At 44.4% G+C, this 20,830-nt stretch overlaps 1 long non-coding RNA gene across 1 annotated transcript; it reads right to left on the minus strand.

The window, feature by feature from the left end:
* Nucleotides 1–8,337: 8,337 nt before the first annotated feature.
* LOC149325016 (uncharacterized) lies at nucleotides 8,338–19,404 on the minus strand. Its single transcript, XR_016286086.1, has 3 exons — nucleotides 18,970–19,404; nucleotides 17,813–17,886; nucleotides 8,338–8,474 (listed from the first exon to the last, which is right to left on the minus strand). It is a non-coding gene; the product is annotated as an uncharacterized LOC149325016 (long non-coding RNA).
* Nucleotides 19,405–20,830: the final 1,426 nt, after the last annotated feature.

Consider the following 20,830-nt stretch of genomic DNA (forward strand, 5'->3'; position numbering starts at 1 on the left):
TGATAACGGGCCTCAGTTTTCCAGTAGAGAATTTGCCATGTTCTCAAAAGTGTACGATTTCAAACACGTGACCTCAAGCCCGTATTTTCCCCGCTCCAACGGACTCGCCGAGAAGGGGGTACAAGTAGTCAAGAGAATCTTGAAGAAAACAACTGAAGCTAAACAAGACTTTTGGCTTGGTCTTCTCGCTTACAGGTCAACTCCACTGGAATGCGGCTGGTCACCAGCCGAAATATTGCAGGGACGCTCGCTGCGAACAACTCTACCAGCCGTTCAGGTCGGACAAAGCCGGCGGGTTGACAAACGCCAGCAAAAAGACTACTCAAGAGGGCCACTCGCACCACTCAACAACGGCGGAGCGGTCAGAATAAAAGACGGCTCATCATGGAGAAGAAAGGCTCGGGTTCTTCGGTCGTCTGGTCAACCAAGGTCATACGTAGTCATGACGGAAGACGGGCAACTCTTGCGACGCAACCGAGAGCATCTGCTACCAACCAGAGAATCTTTTCGCCTTAGGGGTCCTCCTCACGACGACGAAGGTGATTTTGAAGAATACGCTGCCCCTGCCAGCACACAACACGACCCAGAGGCGGCGCAAAGTCCAAACAGCACGGCGAGCATTGTGCCGACAGTTCCGCAACAAGCAGCTGCTCCAAGAAGGACTACAAGACAACGCAGACCACCTCGGCTCTTAATGTATGACGCGAACTTTCAACAAGTGCCGTGACTGTATTCAGTGCTCTGATCTTTGCTGTTTTTGATGTGCAGTGATTCTTTATTTAACTTCCTTTTTGTTCTCCCGAGCTAAAAGCGCTCCTTGTCCTTCGTTTTTTTTTCTCTCTTTACGAAGGGGGATGTATCGTAATCTGTATCTAATCTGCTCAGCATGCAGCGCGCTCTGTGTTCATGGCAAGATACGCCCCCATGTGATAAGGGCGTTACGCGCATGTTCACATCGTGTATAAAACCAGTGCTGAATAAACGCGAGGGCTCACTTTTGCCCAGCAAGTGACACGCGACGTGTCGTCGTCTGTTCCACTCGATGCAGCCACTTCCTTCTTTCGCCAATAATTTTCAGGAGTTCCAATTTGGGGAGCCTTGTCTTGGAAGTCATTCCTGCCGTTGGGCTTCGATCTTCGTTGGAATTGGTGCTGCCCACGTTCGTTCCTTCTGTGCTGCGTTTCGCTGCAGACTTCAGCTTGGTTGCAGAAGTCACGATCTTGTCGCCGTATTCGATGATTGTTGCAAACTCTGCGTCAGCTTCCTTTTCGGTGATCACAGGCTCGATCGCGGCGTCTTCATCGTTCAGTTGACGTTGAGTCAATTGCAGACGCTCGATGATAACCTCAAGATCCTAGACGTTCGGTGCGGTAGACTTCAGCAAGGTTTCTGCCTCGCCAACCAGGGCGTTGCTTGAGTTGCTTGAGATCTCCATGTCTTTCGAGGAGCCGATCTTGGTGGTCAGTGGGTGTTGCAGAATCGTTCCCAGGTTTCGCCACCAGAAATTAGTGCTGTAACGGAGTGATCCGATCAGCGTTATTAATCCCTCGTCACCATATGCATTCTTTTTCTGCAACACAACAGCCACCAATTTGTTCCATGGAGGAGAAACGCCGGCCAACAACATCACCGACGACGGCAAGTCAACAACACAACACTATCTGACTCACAACCCCGTCTCCGTCCCAACCCCGACCATCCCGACGCTTTCCCAGAAAGGGCATGTAATCCCTTCAGAGGTCGTCGTGCGGGGAGATCCGGAGCGTCTGGCGCCCACTGATCCCAAGGTAAAGGGGTAATGACCTGTGCGGCTACCACCGCCCATTCGAACACGGTGTGCTGAGAGAATGTTGTTCATTTCCACGGGGAGGAATTTTAGGTAGACTTTGGACATTTCTTTACAACCGTTAAGGTCTGATAGGAAAGTTTTTAGTTTTTTTTGTTTACTAAGCAACGTGTATATTAGTTCTCCGCTCTCGTTGGGGCTTTTCTTGAACCCAACGCAGTCTGCATTTACTGATAATGTGCACAAATTTTATTTTAGTGCCCATGAAGCATTGTACAGATCGAGTACAGTAACGTATTTCCCATGCTCAGCGGTATGGGGAAAGAATAAAACGAGGCTGGAGATGGCACCTGAGGCATCAGACGCATTGCATGAAACAGAAAGGCAGTCAGCACACGACATTGCACCCTGCGGCCAGAGCGACCGGGCGACAGCGATCCGCGGCCGAAGCATTAGATACAATGCGAAAGCGGTATCGGCTCGCCTTGATATGTTATGTCCGCGAAATGTGTCGGCACGATGCCGTCGCAAATTGAGTTAGTAACTATATGTTTTGTGTAATTGAGTAATAATTTAATGAGTGATGTATTATGGGGTGGTGAAGAATGAGGACGTCATGTCTCTAATTATTTAATGCACATTAACATAATGAGTTCCAGTTAAAATCAAATTAGTTTAATTGCTGATAAAAAATGCAATTATTAGTGCTAATTGACGTCGAATTAGTGAAGTGAACACATGATGATGTGGAGGTGAATAAAATGATAATTAGTTGCAATTTACAAAAAATAGTGCGAATTACCGAAAAGGTTGGTCGATGACTTGGGTAAGAATGATGAACAATTAAGTCACACGACATCAAAGTCACGTAACAGGGCTACTTTTCAAAATTTAGAGAGTCACGTCACATAAATTACTCTTAAAACTTAGAAAGTGATGGCACCCCACCCCCGCTGAGTCACCACTGCTGTCACGTGCACACAGGAGGAATGATCGTGCAGCGAATTATCATGAGCGTGTACCGCGCTCTGCACCCGCGGTGGTTGGTCCCGACGAGGCAGCCATGAGGTACACGGTAAGCGGCAGCTAGAAGTACAAAAAAAAAACCTATTACAGTGACGACTTCGGCGGAATCCGCCACTCCTAGTACAGTCACTTCCCATCCGTGAAGGCATGGACCGCCACAAGAACCGACTGCAGAAGGGTAGCGGATCGGGCTAGTTGGTGCAGATTTGACATTTTTCAAGCGCTAAGACAACAAGGACGAAAAAGGAGCGCTCGTCCTTGTCTGTTCCTTCTTCGTCCTTGTTGTCTTAGCGCTTGAAAAATGTCAAACCGACTGCGCAGCACGGCCGGAGCCCGCAGAACCGCCATCCAAACTGTCAGGTCATCCTTAGAGCAAGGTACATACGTGCGACACGCCCAACTACCGCGGCAGGCCGAGAAATACACGTTTCAGCTTCGCGGGCATACAGAGGCGCGGATAGCAGTGCAGTGGCAAGGAATTGGACCGCTGACGGAGCCGCTGAGAGTAGGGCCGCCGCAGTTAAGTATATGCAAGGACGGCGGGCTACGAAAACAGCTTTGCGGAGCTTAAGCTGCGCAAGAAACGATGGGGTCCCTCGAGAGCAGGCGCCATGGCAGGTGGAATTTGCCCTAAATTGGATACTTTGGGACCTCTTGGCGACAATTATTTTAGTCTACCTTTCGGCTACTTCTGAAATTAAAATCTGGACAGAACACTGGACCTCTTTTTTCGCCATTGGACTAAATTGTTTCTTAACTACGTCCTAATGCTGCACGTGAACATCGTTATTCGGCGCCCCTGCCTTTTCGTCGTAAATTTGCCGATAATCGCGTCCTAGAGTTAAATACTTTTCGCTCCTATGTTCACTTAACGTTTGCCGGAATTGTTTTCCCCGGCGACACTCCGAAACCCGAACTCCGCTATAAAGTGCCGATGTGTGTAGACTTCCTTGGAAAAAGCAGTAAAACATGTCCCATTTGCATTCACACTATCGGCTTCACCTAAATACGGAAGTGACTTGTGAGCCAAGAGCTGGTACAGCTTGGTTCCATGTTCAATATTCGTTCAAAGCGCGTTGATCGGCCGCATATGCCTTCCCGACAGCCTACTTGCGTAATGCTTAGAATTAAAACCCTGGTAAAAATAATCTAGGCAACATGGTTTATTATTAGCCTATTAGTGGGCAACTGGTGTCCTTGATGTCCAACATATAATCAAAGGCGAAGACGAATACTTGTTATTTAAAAGATGGAGAGCTTAAGGGGAGCCATAAGTGTTCCAGTACACGGCTGAAAAACAATCGATGCGAGCTGAAAAAATTTGACCAAGGCTGTGCTTCCTATGCCTTGAATAGGTATGAACTGCACGTCGCAATCAGTCTGCTGTTGCAATAGAAAGCGGAAAAAAATTGTCAGGACAAAAACGGGGAAAGAAATCGGCGCATTAAATCGTGCCCTTATTACAAAGACACTCAACACGCATGCCATATGTAAGTACGTGTTTGCGTGCGTGCGCGAGCCGCTCGCGGAGTCTCACACACACACACACAGGGGTGACCAAGGACATCATTGAAAGGGCCTAGCCTTACTCCAGACTCGAAGACAAAAAAAAAACCTACAGAGAATGTTTACTGCATTCCAATCAGAGGTCATGGGGAGGTGAAATAACATTTATCGTGTATTAATTTTTTTTTTTTTACAGAGAGGAGATGGAGGTAGGCCCTATTGGCCCTTTCCCCTCACAAGACAAGATGGAGCCCCTATTCAGGGGCCCCATTGGCAAGCAACGCCGCCCGCATCCGTTGAACCAAGGCCTTTTGGGTCTTTAGGTCCTGACAGCCGAGCAGGGCCGCCTCCCAGTCCTCTCTGCTGGGGTTGGGGTTCAGGGGGATAGATTGGTTTGATTGACACGCGCGAATCATGTCAAGGTGTCAGCCACTTCCCCACAGAATTGGCATGCGCCGCCAAAGGATGTGTTGAAATGTTTAGAGAGAGAGAGAGAGACTCTTTAATGAAATGCAGAGAATTTAGCCGGCGTTTAAAAATCGCTGGCATGCTACTCTGCGTAGGAAGGGGAATTTGGGAGAAAAAGACAGAAGGAGAGCAGCGTGGAAGAGGTAAAAAAAAAAACCCGAAGATAAAATGCGGCCATGAAATGGGTACTAAGGATGCAATAGCGAGTATTGATGTAACCTATGGAATGATGGAGCGCATAGTCCGAGAAATGGGCTGACGAAGTTCACTGCATGAAGAATGCATGAAGGTAACGTGCAAGTGAATTTAGAGCTTATCAAGATGTCCAATGTCTTTTAAATATGTAAAAAGAAAGTTCATTGCAAGTCTCTGTTGCCTGAAGCAGGCTAAGGGACCTAAAACTTTGTCCATTGTTAGGGGCACTGGGCAGAGCTTCTGCATGCAATGTTCATAGTACGCACGCTCGTTAGCATACGCAGGGCACACAAGTAGGATATGTTCCACAGTTTCTATAAAGGCACAATTGTCACAATGCGGACTGTTCGTTTGTCCAAAACGGTATCGCAAGCCGTTTGTATATGCAGAATTCAGACGAAGTCGGTGATAAAGTGTTTCCAGTTGTCGAGGAATTCTGGGTGAGAGTCTTGATCTAAGATGTGGGTCGATTGAGTGAAGAAATTGGTACTGATGTGTCGGCAAACTCCAAAGACGATACGTTTCTTCGTAAGCAAAACTTTTAGCCATTTGGGACGCATCCGATTTCGTGAAAAAAGTTCGAATGTATCTCCGATGTTGATGGCCCTTACGGGCCGCTTCATCTGCTTTTTCATTAGCCAGAATGCCACAGTGAGCAGGTACCCACTGAAATGTTATGCAGTGGCCTGCGGCAATAGCTAAATGATGTATATACCCGATGTCGAGGGAAACTGACTGGTGATTCGTTTTCTTCAGCAGGTTGGCCAGGATCTGCAGAGATGCTTTTGAAGCGGTGAAGATAACCCAACGGCCGGCGGTTCGGCGCAGGATGTAAGAAACAGCTTCCTTAATGCCGTGAAGCTCAGCTGTCGTAGAGGATGTCCTCCGCTGCAGCCGGTAAGAAAGGGCATGGTTTGTTGAGGGCACATAAAGGCCACAAGAAGAGGTTTCTTTAGTAGTTGAACCATCGGTGAAGATATGGATGTGCTGCGTATATTCCTCCGTTAAGTAGGCGAGAGTAGTTTGCAGAAGCGCTGCCTGTGGCATGCGGCTCTTTGCATTCACACCTGGAACAGACTTCTTCACCTTTAGAGGAGAGAGTGTCCATGGAGGAAAGGCCAGAGGTAGTAGCTTCTGTGGCTGATTAATAGTAGGAAGGGGCAGGAGATGTACTGCCTGGCCAAAGCTAGAGTTGCTGTGAGTTAGATGGACACGGTGTAGGAAGTGTTTCTTCCCTTGCAGGACATGGCGGAGATGGGTACGCATAGTTTCCTGGGCGGAAATCACCTCTAGTGGGAGACATCCTGCCTCCGCTACTGTTCCTGACGCAGAGGAACCTTTTGGGAGGCCAAGACATATTCGCAGGCAGTTGTTCCGTGCGGCATTGAGAGTCTTATTGCTAGATGTAGATAATCTTTGAAGCACTGGTAGACAGTAGCGCAAGGTTCCTTCAACGTAGGCTTTTTCAAGCAGAAGCATTGATCGGCAGTTCCTACCCCACCTTGTTCCCGCCATGAACCTGAACACTTGCGATGCTGCAGTAATCCTCTAGCGGAGTTTTTTGATCTGAGGTGACCATGACAGATTGTAGTCGATTACAACACCCAGGAATCGCTGAGATCGTACACGACATGGGGGCACGACATCGGTCGCCGCACAATGCTCACCGCACTCCTGATGTTTCACGTGCTGTGGTACTGGCAACCTGCTTGTACGTGGTGCCGCCCTGATCTACCGCCCTCCGAAGATTACAGCGCACCTGCTGGACCTAATGCCGCCTATTCCACGCTCGAGACACCATTCCCGACGATAATCGCCGTCCCCACCTGGTAACCACCCCTATCCATTACGTCATCAACCACGGGACTCGACGGTTCCCTACTTAACCAGCAGATCCACCCGGTCCACACGGGGCACGACATCGGTCGCCGCACAATGCTCACCGCACTCCTGATGTTTCAGGTGCTGTCGTACTGGCAACCTGCTTGTACGTGGTGCCGCCCTGATCTACTGCCCTCCGAAGATTACAGCGCACCTGCTGGACCTAATGCCGCCTATTCCACGCTCGAGACACCATTCCCGATGATAATCGCCGTCCCCACCTGGCAACCACCCCTATCCATTACGTCATCAACCACGGGACTCGACGGTTCCCTACTTAACCAGCAGATCCACCCGGTCCACACGGGGCACGACATCGGTCGCCGCACAATGCTCACCGCACTCCTCATGTTTCAGGTTAGTTACCTTAACCATTGCAAACAATACCGTAGTAGCAACCGTTTCTTGGTGATGGTGTCGTGCCCCTACGACTCGAAGTGGCGCGATGTTTTTCACATACTCACTGATGTTCTAGCTTTCAACTACCTGTCAAAACTCATGCTAATATTATCTGGTGACGTTGAACTCAACCCTGGCCCTGACACGACCAAAGAACCATTACCTGTTGAAGCCCGTATTCAGCGACTCGAAGAAAGTTTTGCAGCACTCCGCTTAGAAATAGCTAACCTCGGTGTGACTCAAGTCTCGCACGAAAAACAAATAGCCGATTTAAGCAAACGTCTAGCGAATCTTGAGTCGCCGGAACACTCACCGAATACCGTCAATACGCATAATGAGACTGACCACATACAGCGCGAAATCGCAGTCTTAAAAGCTGACAACATCGACACCAAAAACCGTATGCGCCGCAACAACTTGCTTTTCTTGGGCCTTGACGACACAAACACCGAAACATGGACCGAATCGGAGAACAAAATTGTCCAACTTTGCGCAGATCACCTTGACCTTCAACTCGACAGGAGTAGCATCGAACGTGCCCACCGTATTGGAAGTCATTCCGATGACAAAAAACGCCCCATCATCGTAAAGTTTGTACAGTTTAAAACGAAAGAGAACATTCTTTCCCAAGGGCGTAAACTTAAAGGGACGAACTTCGCGATAAGAGAAGACTTTGAATTTCCCACACGCAAAGCACGTTCGAAGCTGCTCGAGTTCATAAGACCAAAAAAATGTGCCTTTAAACTTGCTTTCGACAAACTTTATGTAGGCAGTAAATGCTATTACTATAACGCTGCCCTATTGGAAAAAAAGGCAATGATGTAAATATTGGAAACCAACACTGGAAACCTTGGTGGATTATGGTAATGGAAAATATGTTGGAATGACTGGGCATGTTGGAATGACTGGGCATGTTGGAATGACTGGGCATGTTGGAATGACTGGGCAGGTTGGAATGACTGGGCATGTTGGAATGACTGGGCATGTTGGAATGACTGGGAGATGTTGGGGCAGGGGCCATGGGGCAATGTTATGTCTGTCGCAATGAGACAGCAAATTTCAAAACAGATGAATCTCCTACAGCCAGTTTTATTTTGTGTTCATGCTCCTCTTGCTCTTATTTAGCCACTTGTCAATGCAGCTGGGCCCCATGAAACAGCCTTGTTGATGTACCACCGGTGCATGAGGGCTTGGGAAAACTGGGCGATGCACTCTGCAGAAAAGATTGAAATGAAAGAATTAGGATCCACAAGTTTTTATTCTTGCCAGTATTAGAGTGCTAAAAAAGTAAACTCCGTATTGTGGCCACAGGAATAAAGTGAGCCTAAATCAATATATCATATGCTCGTCATTAAGTACCATCATCAGCAGCATAACTAGCACCACTGCAAGACAAAGGCCTCTCCTATATCCCTAAACATAAGCCTGACGTGTGCCATAATGAGCAAAATAAAAAAGCCATCGTTTTTTGTCCTCTGAAGGCTTTTAGTGGGGTATTAATAAGAGGGACAATATAAAGGTAACATCAGAAGGGTGACTGCAGTAGCACAGCTGAGATGTCGCAGACGATACACTACGAAAAGAGGCATACAATCCATTGATACATCAGTTGCAAAAAATAAAAACAGCAGCAAAGAAAAGGTAAAACAAACCAGTGTCAATGCTCCAAGCGATATCACTTATTTCCATAATTTTGAGGGACCACATGCAATGAAAATGTGGTGAGGTAGAGTCACAAGCGAAGGCCATTCTGTTCTCGATTTAATTATTACTAACTCTATGCAGCTGAATGCTTTTTCTGGTGTTTTATCTTGTTGTGTTAGTGACCATCTTCCTGTGTTTGCTTGCATTGAGAACGCTAGTACAATAGGAAGTAAGTCCACATCAATCACATACCAAGCTATTACAGAATCATCATTGAAATCCTTTAGGGATGCGCTCATGAAAGTATATTGGAGTAAGATAGTTGAACTTCATGATGCAAATGTTGCCTATAATACGTTTGTCGATTGCTTTAAACAGATATATCACGACTGCTTTCCTCTTGTAACACGTGTGAAAAGTCGCAGAATCCGCAAGCCATGGGTAACGCCAGAGCTTCGCGGAGAAATACAAATGAAAGACAAGCTGTACAGAAAATTTTTGAGCAGCCGGAAGGTTGAGGACCTTGCAGTATTTAAGAAATATAGGAACAAATTGACTAAAAAACTGCGGTCTGCACGAACAGCCTATCACGTGTCACTTCTAGATGTTAAGAATGCTCGAAATGGTGTACTATGGTCGAGATTAAATACACTTCTGCAGCGGGACAGTTCACGCACTGCATTAACAAAATTAAATATTGATGGAAAGGAAGTTTCTGGCGTCGAACTGGCTAATGTATTCAATACTTTTTTAACGAGCTTGGCTACCCGTGCTATAACACGTGCTGCCGGATCTGCCGCTTGCAAATATGCTCGAATTCAGAATGATGAAACAATTTTTCTGCACCCAGTCACGGTAGACGAAGTAGTGTCGGTGATAACAAATCTTAACAATAGCAGTAGCTGTGACATTGATGATATCCAAATACGGCCAGTCAAGCATGTAGTTGACATAATTGCTCCCATACTTGCTCACATCTTTAACATCTGTTTAGAAACTGCAGTTTTTACGGAAAAAATGCAATTAGCAAAAGTTGTTGTTCTTTACAAAAAAGGAGATCGCAACGCCCTCGCCAACTACAGACCAATCTCTATTTTGCCAGTGTTTTCGAAAGCATTTGAGAAAATGCTGCAGCTAAGAATGTCAAATTTCTTCCATAAATTTAACTTGCTAACACCATTTCAGTTTGGCTTCTGCAAAAGCAAATCCACTGAACTTGCATTACTCCAACAAAATGAATATATAATAAAGCAACTTGAAAACAAATCTATTGTCATTGGTGTATTTGTGGACTTCTCAAAGGCTTTTGACCTGGTAAATCATAAAATCTTACTAAATAAATTACACTACTATGGTATCCGAGGAAAAGCGCTCTCATTGTTAAGTTCTTATTTGTCGTTTAGACAGCAAGTGGTGTACATAAATGGTATACAGTCTGAACCGAAGCCGCTCTTCTACGGTGTCCCCCAAGGCAGTACGCTAGGGCCTCTACTCTTCAATATTTACCTAAACGATATTGTCAACATTAGCGATAATACAAAGTTTTTCATCTATGCAGACGATACGAGCGTATTTTTTTAGGGTGAAAATGTTCATGAACTTATCAAACAATGTAATGCCACAATGAAAGCTCTTGAGGTCTGGTCTGCAGTTAACCTGATGCAAATAAATGAGAGTAAGACCAAAGCTGTCATATTTAGGCCGAAAAATAAAGTTATCCCACTGCACGATAATATTATATTAAGCTCGCGGGCTGTAGAAATTGTTGAGCAGTTTAAATGCCTTGGGGTCATATTTTCTGCCAGTATGTCATGGGATTATCATGTCAATTATATCTTGAAAAAAATAGCTCAAATCACTGGTGTTATAGGCCGTCTAAAATACATACTTCCCACAAAAACTAAGATGCTGGTATACAATTCAATATTCAACTCGCATTTAAACTATTGCCAGTTGGTGTGGGGCACTACAACATTCACTAACCTTGAACGTATTCATTTAATGCAAAAAAGATATCTCCGAAATGCATATAATTTACCGTTCCGACATCCCAGTGCAGCTTTCTTTTGTCATTCCAGAGTTATTAAAGCACATAATCTTTATAAATATCGCCTCAGTGTTACTTTTAAAACAGAAATCAAGAAGAATGTAACAAATCTTAAAAATTTTGCAGAACTAAGGAAAAAAGAATCAGTCTATCCAACAAGACGTGGCGAAGAATGGACAGTGCCAACACCTCGACTAAATCTTGGTAGGGAATGCCTTCAGTACACACTTCCATCTCTTCTAAATAGGTATATCCACATTAACCTCGATTTGTTTTCTTTTTCACGTCATGAACTAGATAATTTGTTTTTGCATAACATTGTTTAAGTTTCATTATGTATACATATTGCTGTTTCGTGTATTCTCCGGTGCTTCCTTGATGTGCTTGTTTATTAAAATTGTATAAACTCTTGTGTTGCCTCCCTGTCAATAATTAGGATTGTAGACTCGTCAAGCTGCCCAAGGGCAGCTTTTTTCTACGATTCCTCCATCTGTAGTGCTAGATGGGAAATAAACTTTGATTTGATTTATTCTTCAATGGGAACAGGAAAAATTTCTTGATTTAGTTGTGATGGCATCCTGGTCTGAAGCGGGGCAGCAACATTTAACATTAAGTTGTGGAAAAGTATTGTAGAGTATATGGAACACACCTAAATGAGCGATTTCCCCTTTTATGCAGTGATGTCTGGTGGTCAAATGAGATGACTGATTACACATATGCTGTACCAAGTGTCGCTGTTGGATTAAAGGGAGTTGGTGGCGTAGCATCAAACAGTTTGGTGCAAAATTGAAAGAGCTAGGGAATACTTCAGTTTGGAATCAATAAAATTTTTTATGCATAAACTGCGCAGCATGGCAAGAGCACACAGATCATGACATCTCCTGATAAACCTGAGTGCCCTTGTGGTGCCAGCAGCATGTATCGTGACATGCTCCAAGTATGTGGGGCTGCATCTGGTTAAGGTTTCTCCATACCATTAACCCTAGAGGTGGGAAAGGAGGTCAATACGTTGTGACAAAACAATGCAGACAAGACAAGGACAAAGAAGGAATAAATATGATGGCATGAGTGCTGACTATCGCCAATGTGTATTGGAAACCACATCAAAATATATACACTGTGGCCTCAAAAAACAACGAATAAGGGGCACCTTGTGTCAACCACATTGCATGAGTGTAAAACAAAACAAAAACTGACAAAGAAGCATTTAAGAGCATGAACTCTTCCTTAGGAAGCGATAAAGAAGGTGTGCTAACACAGTGATTGCGGTTTTTTTTTAAATTTCAGTGGCCTCGATTATCTCACGCACAAACTTTTCTGTGTCTGTCAGGCAAAATGCAGAACATGAATTCCGGTTCACAGCGTTTAGGATCTGGCAAACAATTGCAATTGCGACAGTGAATCATCAAAGTTCTCCCGCAAGCTTTGTTCACATCGTCGTGGTGGTCTTTTAAACCTCTCATTGACACACTTGCCTGTTTTCCCAATGTAAACATAGCCGCATTTCAAGGCGTTCGAACACACTATGTCTTCTGTGCAGTGCACGAAGAGACTCTGATGGATAATCTCGGTTGACTACAGGTACTGAAACTTCATAGGGTTAGAAAAACAATATCGACGCCAACTCGACTGCCTATTTAACCGGTACGACCAATTGTGGATGTAGGGAAAGGTACGTACAAACTTCCTTTTGGGAGTTACAGTCTCGATGGGGGCACAAAAGGAATGTTTCAACTTCTGCTTAAAGCAATCGGCTAAAGACACTGACAAAGGTTCTGAATATCCAGTAAAGGACAAACGGCATATGAGCTGGGCAAAACTGGATGTCATGGCAATCAAACAGGATTTCATTAAGGAATTTTTGAAGCAAAGGTTAGTGACACCTCTTGACCAGCTTAGACTGAACCGAAGAAAATGGTAAAAGTAGCTTGTTTTCCCTTGGCTCGTAAGCCCAACAAGTGTAACCACCCAAGATTGAGATCCAATAAATGTGATGACATATTATCCTCTATAATTTCAGTGGTGATTCAAAGTGGACTGAGGCTTTGACTGAACTCCTCTCTCACCTTAGACAATGCTTCGTCAGGATTGGAGATCCTGCAATAAGCCACGTAACAGCGGCGCTAATAGTTTTTTTTGCAAAAACAAGCTATTCTGAAATGTAATAAAGGTGGACTGAAGGTATGAGCTTAAAAGTGCAACAAAATTATTCACCAAAACGCCTGAGACGTTTGGAATGCCACTGCTCCATTTAGGTTAATGAATTCTTCAACACATTATTGATCCTGATTGAGGGATGGCATAATATAAATCCTTGATGTCAACATAGCACCCCATGAAACTGGTGCGAGAGTTATTGTGTAGAAACTGCGTTACTTTCTCTGCAGATCTTACACGAGAGGAGTCATCAATGCTCAGCAACTTAATTTTATGTCGCAAAGAGAAGGCGATTTGTTTCTGACAGGTTCCATTCTCTTAAACTACAACCCTGAAGGAGCAGTCACCTTTATGGGTCTTTGCGGTAAAGAAGATAGCTGGACAATTTTTCTTACTGAAGTTGATGGCATTAGCCTGATGGTTAAACTCTAGATTGTTAATGTTTCTTGGCACTGGACTTTGCTTTTAACAAATCAGATAGTAAGTGGCACTCAAATTCAGAATACACTGCATCTGTGGCCTTGGACTGAAAGGCGCCTTTCGATACGACCACAAAACCACCGTTTGTCAGCAGTTGAAAGCAAGAGGGCCCACCCTCTTAAATACGACACAGTTCGGCCTGTGGGCAAGTTCCTAAAGAGGGTTCAAACCGTGACACTGCATCAAAACATCCCGAAACACACCTGTCACACTCAGGTCTGTGCGTGGAAAAGGCAACTCGTCAAACCATGGCAAGCATCTCCACAATAGTTCTCTTCGGAGGAACGGAAAATTTTGGTCCATAAGCACTTCAAGGACCAGACGAGGCAGCGACTCCAAGCTGAAGGTGTGCACCTTGTTGTCAAACTCTTGTGCCTGAAAACAAGCCAGGGAGTGGCTGGTTGACGGTGTCACGCACCATTGACCAGGTGAAAGCCATCTGGAATGCCACTTTGCAGCCACTTTGCGCTCACTAGCCCGGAGCAGAGAAGCCAAGGCACGAGTGTCTGAAAACAAGGTGCACAATGTCGACACTGAGTTGCTGCCTCGTCTGCTGCTTGAAGCATATACGGGCCAAAATTTGCCATTATTCCTTCGAAGAGGACTATTCTGGAGCTGTTTGCCATACTTTGACGTCTTGCCTTCCTGTGCCTGGACCTGAGCGTGACAGGTGTGTTTCAGGGGGCGTTGGTTGATGGGGTGTTGGTTTGAACCATGCCAGGAACTTGCCCGCAGGCTGAACTGTAACGGGTTTAAGACGGTGGGCCCTATCGCATTCAACTGCTGATAAAGAAGGTGGTTTTGTGGTCATGTCTAAAGGCGTCTTTCTGTCCAAGGCAACGGAGGCAGTTAATTCTGAGTTCAAGTGTCACACAACAGCTGACTTGTTAATAGCAATGTCCAGAGCCAAGAAACTATGTAATAATCTAAAGTTGAACCATCTGGCTAATGTATCAACTTCAGCAAGAAACTAGCAGAGGTGCCAATGAGAGGTCAAAAGACCACCGTTACGATGTGAACAAAGAGTCTACGATGTGAACAAAGCTAGCAGGGGGAATCTGATGTTTCATTGTCGCGACTGCGATCGTTTGCCACATCCTTTATGCTGTGAGGTGTAATTTCTTGTGCTGCATTGTGCTAGACAGACACAGAAAAGTTTGTGCATGAGATGATCGAGGCCACTGAAATTGTAGAAAAAACGCAATCAATGTGTTAACACACCTTCTTTATCGCTCCCTAAGAAAGAGTTCATGCTCTTAAATGCTTCATATTCAACTTTCGTTTTGTTTTTGACAGATCCAAAGTGAATGTTACAAGGCGCCCTTTCTTCATTCTTTTTTTAGGCCACAGTGTATATATTTTGATGTGCTTTCCAATAAACCTTCTTGAAAGTCAGCACTCGCACCGTCGCATTCCTTCCTCATCTTTCTCTTCTTTGCGCTGTTTTGACACGATGAATTACAAACAAGACCATTCATCCGTCTTGCAAAAGTCAATACAGTCAGAGTAGCTGAGATAGTTGGGGCATCCTTCTGAATAATGCAGTCATAAAGACAAGGTTGGGACATAAAGACAAAGACTGTTATTGAATGGCTAATATTAATGTACTTTAGTAATGTGCTTGGTTTGGTTTATGGGGGTTTAACATCCCAAAGTGACTCAGGATGAGGGACGCCTTATGATTTTGCATATTGATATGCTGGGCTTCATAAGAGAAGAAGAACAATAGTTTTTTAAGGCCAGCCGTAGAACAGGAAGCAATGTATCTACACTAATATCAAAGAATGAAGGCTCAAGCATGAGAGTGTAGCTAAAAGGTTATAATGACAAACATGAAAAGCTTTGGAGAAATTCAAGTCGATGACACTTGCCTAAAATAAAGAATCTAAATTTGGGTGAAAATCTGTTGTGAATTCAAAAAGTTGGATTGCACATGAGTAAACAGAATGGGAGCCGTGATGACTGGTTTAGTAATATTAGTTTGAACTATGGTGGCAAGTAACATGCGGACTCATTTCGTGCTCTAACAGTTCATGCAAAATGCACATCAATAAAATAGGAGAACAGTTTGGGGATCAGAACGGTTTCCAGCCTTAATTATTGACAGGTCAGCTTCAGGTTGTCAGGGATAGAACCAAGAGGTTTGGATTGGCTAACAATTATTGGTAAAATCTGTCTTCAGATATCCTCAGTAGTTTAAAGTATGTCAGAAGGCTTCTCACACAGCCCTCAGGTACTCGAAAGCTTGTGCTTATCAATGACTTTCGAGACATGATGAGAAGCAATGGTTAATGCAGTGAAATGGGTAACAAATAACTGATTTTTCTCAAGAAAGTGCCCATGGAATATGCTGTCAAACAAATTCGCAAGGACCCTTCAATTAAGACCAAAATGACAGTTTATGGGTAGCCACTTTGTTATAACCATCACATACAAAAAAAGAGACACCAGAAGCCCTCCTTATTCACTGAAAACAAGGGAGAATTATGAGACATCATTCCGGCACACAAAATCACACGGATGAAGAGGGTAGACTCCATGGACACCATATTTCAACTGAGGTTTATTCCACAACACAGGCTTTTTATGTGCAAAGGGGTACTAGTGATCCCTGGGGCTGAAAAGTATTTCCGCCACCAGATAACAATTATTCAGGACGGCAAAAACCAAAACACAAAAAAACATAGGGGTAAAGGTATCTTGCCACTCACATTCAACACATCGGCACGCCTATGCATCACCTACCTGGCTGACCCAACAAACATATTTGCCTCCAGATAATCTATTTCTTTTTCTGGAGCGCTGCAGAAGGGCTGCTGACGTAATTCTCTTTTTCAGCAGAGATACAAAAGGCTTAAAAAATTTCCCAGCCCTTTCAAGTGCTAAACTTGCACAAGGCATGTGTTTCTTTCAAAAACGCCTTGCATGCTCGCTTGTGCGAGCAAAGGCGAATGTGCTCAGCTAAATGACCTCTGCCACTTAATGAATCAGCTGTCCTGCAATGTTCAAGCAAGCGTTCATTGATGCAAGCCTCGTCTGTCTAATGTAATGTTTGCCACAGGCAAGGAGGATGCTGTACACCATGTCAACCTCATGTTTAACGAGGGGTTTGGTGTGCTTAGTTTTGTAGGCAGGCTTTTTCGTAACGTCATTTATCAGGTGGCACATGCATCCCAGCTTTCCCAAGCTGAAAATACGACATGTACATCGTGTTTGTCACTGGCCTTCTTGAGGCGGTGTGACACCTGATGGCAATAGGGCACAATGACAGGTCACTGTTGCGAATGTGCGTTGTCTTCCGGCTTGCGCTGCCCAGCACACTTCATCTCTCGAACCTGGCTTTCTACCACTAAGGCTACAATTTCTCCTGTGAAAACTGCCTGCTCCAGTCTCCTTACTTGCGCATTGATGCTGTCACAGAGTCGTGACAGCGTCAATGCCGAAGTAAGGCGACTGGGGCAGGCAGGCAGGAAAAGAAATAGATTATCTCAACGCAAATGTGTGCTGGGTCAGCCAGGTAGGCAATGTTTAGTCACGCCAATGCATTCAACTTGAGTGACAAGCTAACCTTACGCCTATGTTTTTGTTTTTGCAACCTTGAATAATTGTTACCTGGTCGAGGAAACACTTTTCAGCCACAGGGGTCACTAGTACCACTTTGCATGTAAAAAGCTCATGTTGTGGAATCAACCTCAGTTGAAGTATGGGGTCTGTGGAGTCTACTCTCTTCGTTCATGTGTTTTTGTACACTGGAATGATGTCTCATAATTCTACCCAGAACCAATTAGCTCAGCTCTCCATGCTTAGCAAAAACAAGGCAGCAGTAATGAAACCAGTTCTCATGTGTGCACTTTTTCTTTTACATCTGTGACCTGCGATGAGTGGCATAAAAACACATATTTAAGTTAACACACATGCATCATAATGTTAATATTCGTAGTCAAATAGTATCACATAATGCAGCCAAAAACATGCAGACATTTCGCACTTCATGCATAGAATGCAACGGTTAAAAGACGAGCAATATTGAATGTAAAACTTCAAATGGCCTGCAACCGGCCCATTCTGACAGCCAACTAATATTACTCATATAAACATGTAAACATATCAGGCCAGAGCTATCCAAACTGCTCCAAGCAGTAGCATTAAGGAAAAGAGCAATGAAAGTAAGAGAACATTTCATGGCAACCACAAGAACAAAGCACAATGCAGTAACAGCTTACAACACAGCTTTTGACTTCATCTGGTGGCCACAAAATCCATGCCATTGACTCGGACTGGAAGACAGATGTGCCACCTGCGGATACCAATTTCCCATTATCACTATGACAGGAGTACAAAAACAAGCATGCGAACTCGGTCCAACAGTGAATATCACATGAATATAAAAAGATCAGGAAAAATATACTTGCCCAAGTATACGCCTCAATACAAAGAAAAACTACCCTGTTTAAAATGCATCAGTTCCCCTAGCACTAGTAAAGGAATCTTGCTATGAGCAAAACAAATCTGCGTTCGAAAGCGTAGATAAACATCGTAATAACTGAGACAATTATTGCGTCACTTGTTTTCGTCAGAAACCAATTTTCAAACAGCAGAGTGATCGAAATGCAAGATCCTATACTCTGGGTAGCCAGAAACGCTATCGGTATCATAAAAAAAAAAATCTTCACATACTCATTTAAAAATTAGATCCTGACGGCCGGAAATTAACTTTCGTTGGTAACTGCAACCTGAGACAGTGCTTTCTTTATAGTGCGGTTTGAATTCAGATGCGGAAAATGGGCACTGATCGTATTGGAGGGTTCCGGATTAATTTAGACCACCTAGAATTTCTTAACGTGAGCTGACATCGCACAGCACAGGGGCATTCTTTTTTTCATTACACCTAAATCGAAATGCGGCTACTGCCATCAGGATCGACCCCACGACCTAAGGTTCAACAGTCTAGGGCCAAGCAAAAACCGCGGCGAATAAAAAGTGTTTCAATCCCCCTCAAAGTGCTAACGCTATCTTGAAAGACAATCATACATTTTACGCACAGCCAAAGTGCCGGTCCTTGAAACGTGCGCGGTGGTGTGAACAAGCATGGGCAGAAACGCGTAGAACGAGGCATATACGAGGACAAATCTGTGCTCAACAAGAAACAAAACGCGCAAACATGCGCATACCAAAATCATGCAAAGCTAACGCACGTACGGTCGCATCCCCTTTGCCAAAACAAGTACCGACAGCGACAATTCTTGGCAGAGCAACTCACCGCGGCGACAACAAAAGCGCCTTAAACGCTTTTTGTAGCATTGAACACGAATACTGCAGCAGTACGACAGGTCACCGTTCCAGCATTATATGCTTCGGATAATGCACGAGTACTGCTTACCTTTTCAGATGATTGCGTAGTCGTGCAGAACGCTGTTTGCCTTCGTGTCACGGGCACTACACCAACCAGTGAGAGTTCAGCACGAGTGCTACGTAGCCGGCACTCTCTACCACGTAGTCACACAGAAGAAAATATTCCGGGCCTTATTTGGAACATTTCCACCGCGACACTGCCCGCGCGTCTTTGTGCCTGGACACCCATCCTGGACTACACAAAGAAGCGCACAGACTGAAAAGTTAGAGAGACCAGAAAAATGACACTTTGCCTCGAATAGGCTACGTCGACAGCACTGCGCGATTGTGCACCCTTGAGCAAGAAGAAACACACGCAAACCACAACACAGTTCACGACGGCTCACAATCCAAGTAGCGAATTGTAGCAAGCGCCGAAGCGCGATGCACGCGACGCAGCACCCGAACCGCCATGAGGGTTATACAGAAAAACAGCTACCGGCAGCCACCTGGCGGCGACAACCAGTTTTTGTTTCGGTTTCGTTGTGAAAAAGCTCGTATCCTACTTTTTGTTTTATTTTTGGTATTTTTATTGGGTATTCAGCCGTATCGGCATCCACAGAAATTGCAGCGATTGCGAGCAATTACCACTGGTAGAAACGCGCGAATTAACGACCTGTTGCTTGCGCTGCGGTTGAAAAATGCCTGAGTTCTCACGGCAGTATGGCTTGCTGCTTTGCTCATTCACGAAATTACATGCCGATTTCTGTTTGTATGGGGAAGTTTTTTTTTATATTGATGGGAGATCAGCAAGGCTAACAAAATACCCAACGTAGCAGTCGTAGAGAGTAGGTTGTCGTAAAAACATGGTGACGCTGTTTGATCGGCAGCACGACGTGAGAGGCGGCAGCGTTGAAACGCGCGTCGAGAGAACAACCTCCATGGTATATGCTTTCTTGGGACTACAGTGAAGGTGTGCATTTTTTATAGTGGAGTTCTCTCATCCAACGTGAAAACCAAATCAATTCTTAGTATGAAATATGGTGTGTAATTTATATCCTCATATTGTGTTTATATATATCTGCATTTCTATTTTGAAAAACAGTGTTGTACTGGTAATTGTGTACCAAGGTGCATGTATAAGAGTGCAGCCTTGTCGAAATATTCTGTGTATATATTTGTATTCGTAACCCTTCTACAAAGAAGCTGTGTGGCCAGCTATGTGGCTAACAATTTGTTAATTGAATTAGTATGTCTTGAAATGCACGCTCAATAAAATTTTCTGAATGAAATTGAGTGTTCGGATTCAGGCATGCAGGGCTCTGCAAACCTGCAATTTATTATTTTGTGAACAATGAAGTTAAACTTTTTCTCAAATATTTTGCTAATGATAATCTAAGCCCAAGTATATAAGTCGTTACTTTTTAAAAAAATTTTCTGAAACTGTCAAGTCAACAAATGCACGTGTAAAAAAGAGAAATTTGTCTTGCAGTTTTTATTCTAACAGCATAAAGTGCCAAGTGTACAGTCTTTGTCAAAAGTAACCAGGCTGCATGGTTTGCTTCTAGCTTGTATAGTGGAGCCCTTGTGTTATTCCTAAGGATCAAAACGTGTTGGAAGGTAATAAGACCCTCAGTCCTTACCTTTAGCTACCATTCCAGCTTTAGGGAAGCTGTGAGGGATCCACTGTACGAGCTAGAAGCAAACCATGCAGCCTGGTTACTTTTGACAAAGACTGTACGTTTGATGGATTTGACCCACTGAGATTGTTAGTGCATTGATGAGTTTCATTTTGTCAACCATATAGGCACATGCATGCAGTATCTGCTGCCCAGCATCGGCCATTCAAATACAGCCATGGTTTGTGCCATGCCAAACAAGTAGGTACAGTCGTGGGTAAAACAGATTAG

Source organism: Amblyomma mixtum, chromosome 10 (assembly GCF_055824585.1).
Source record: "Amblyomma mixtum isolate Tamu chromosome 10, ASM5582458v1, whole genome shotgun sequence".
NCBI lineage: Eukaryota > Metazoa > Arthropoda > Arachnida > Ixodida > Ixodidae > Amblyomma > Amblyomma mixtum.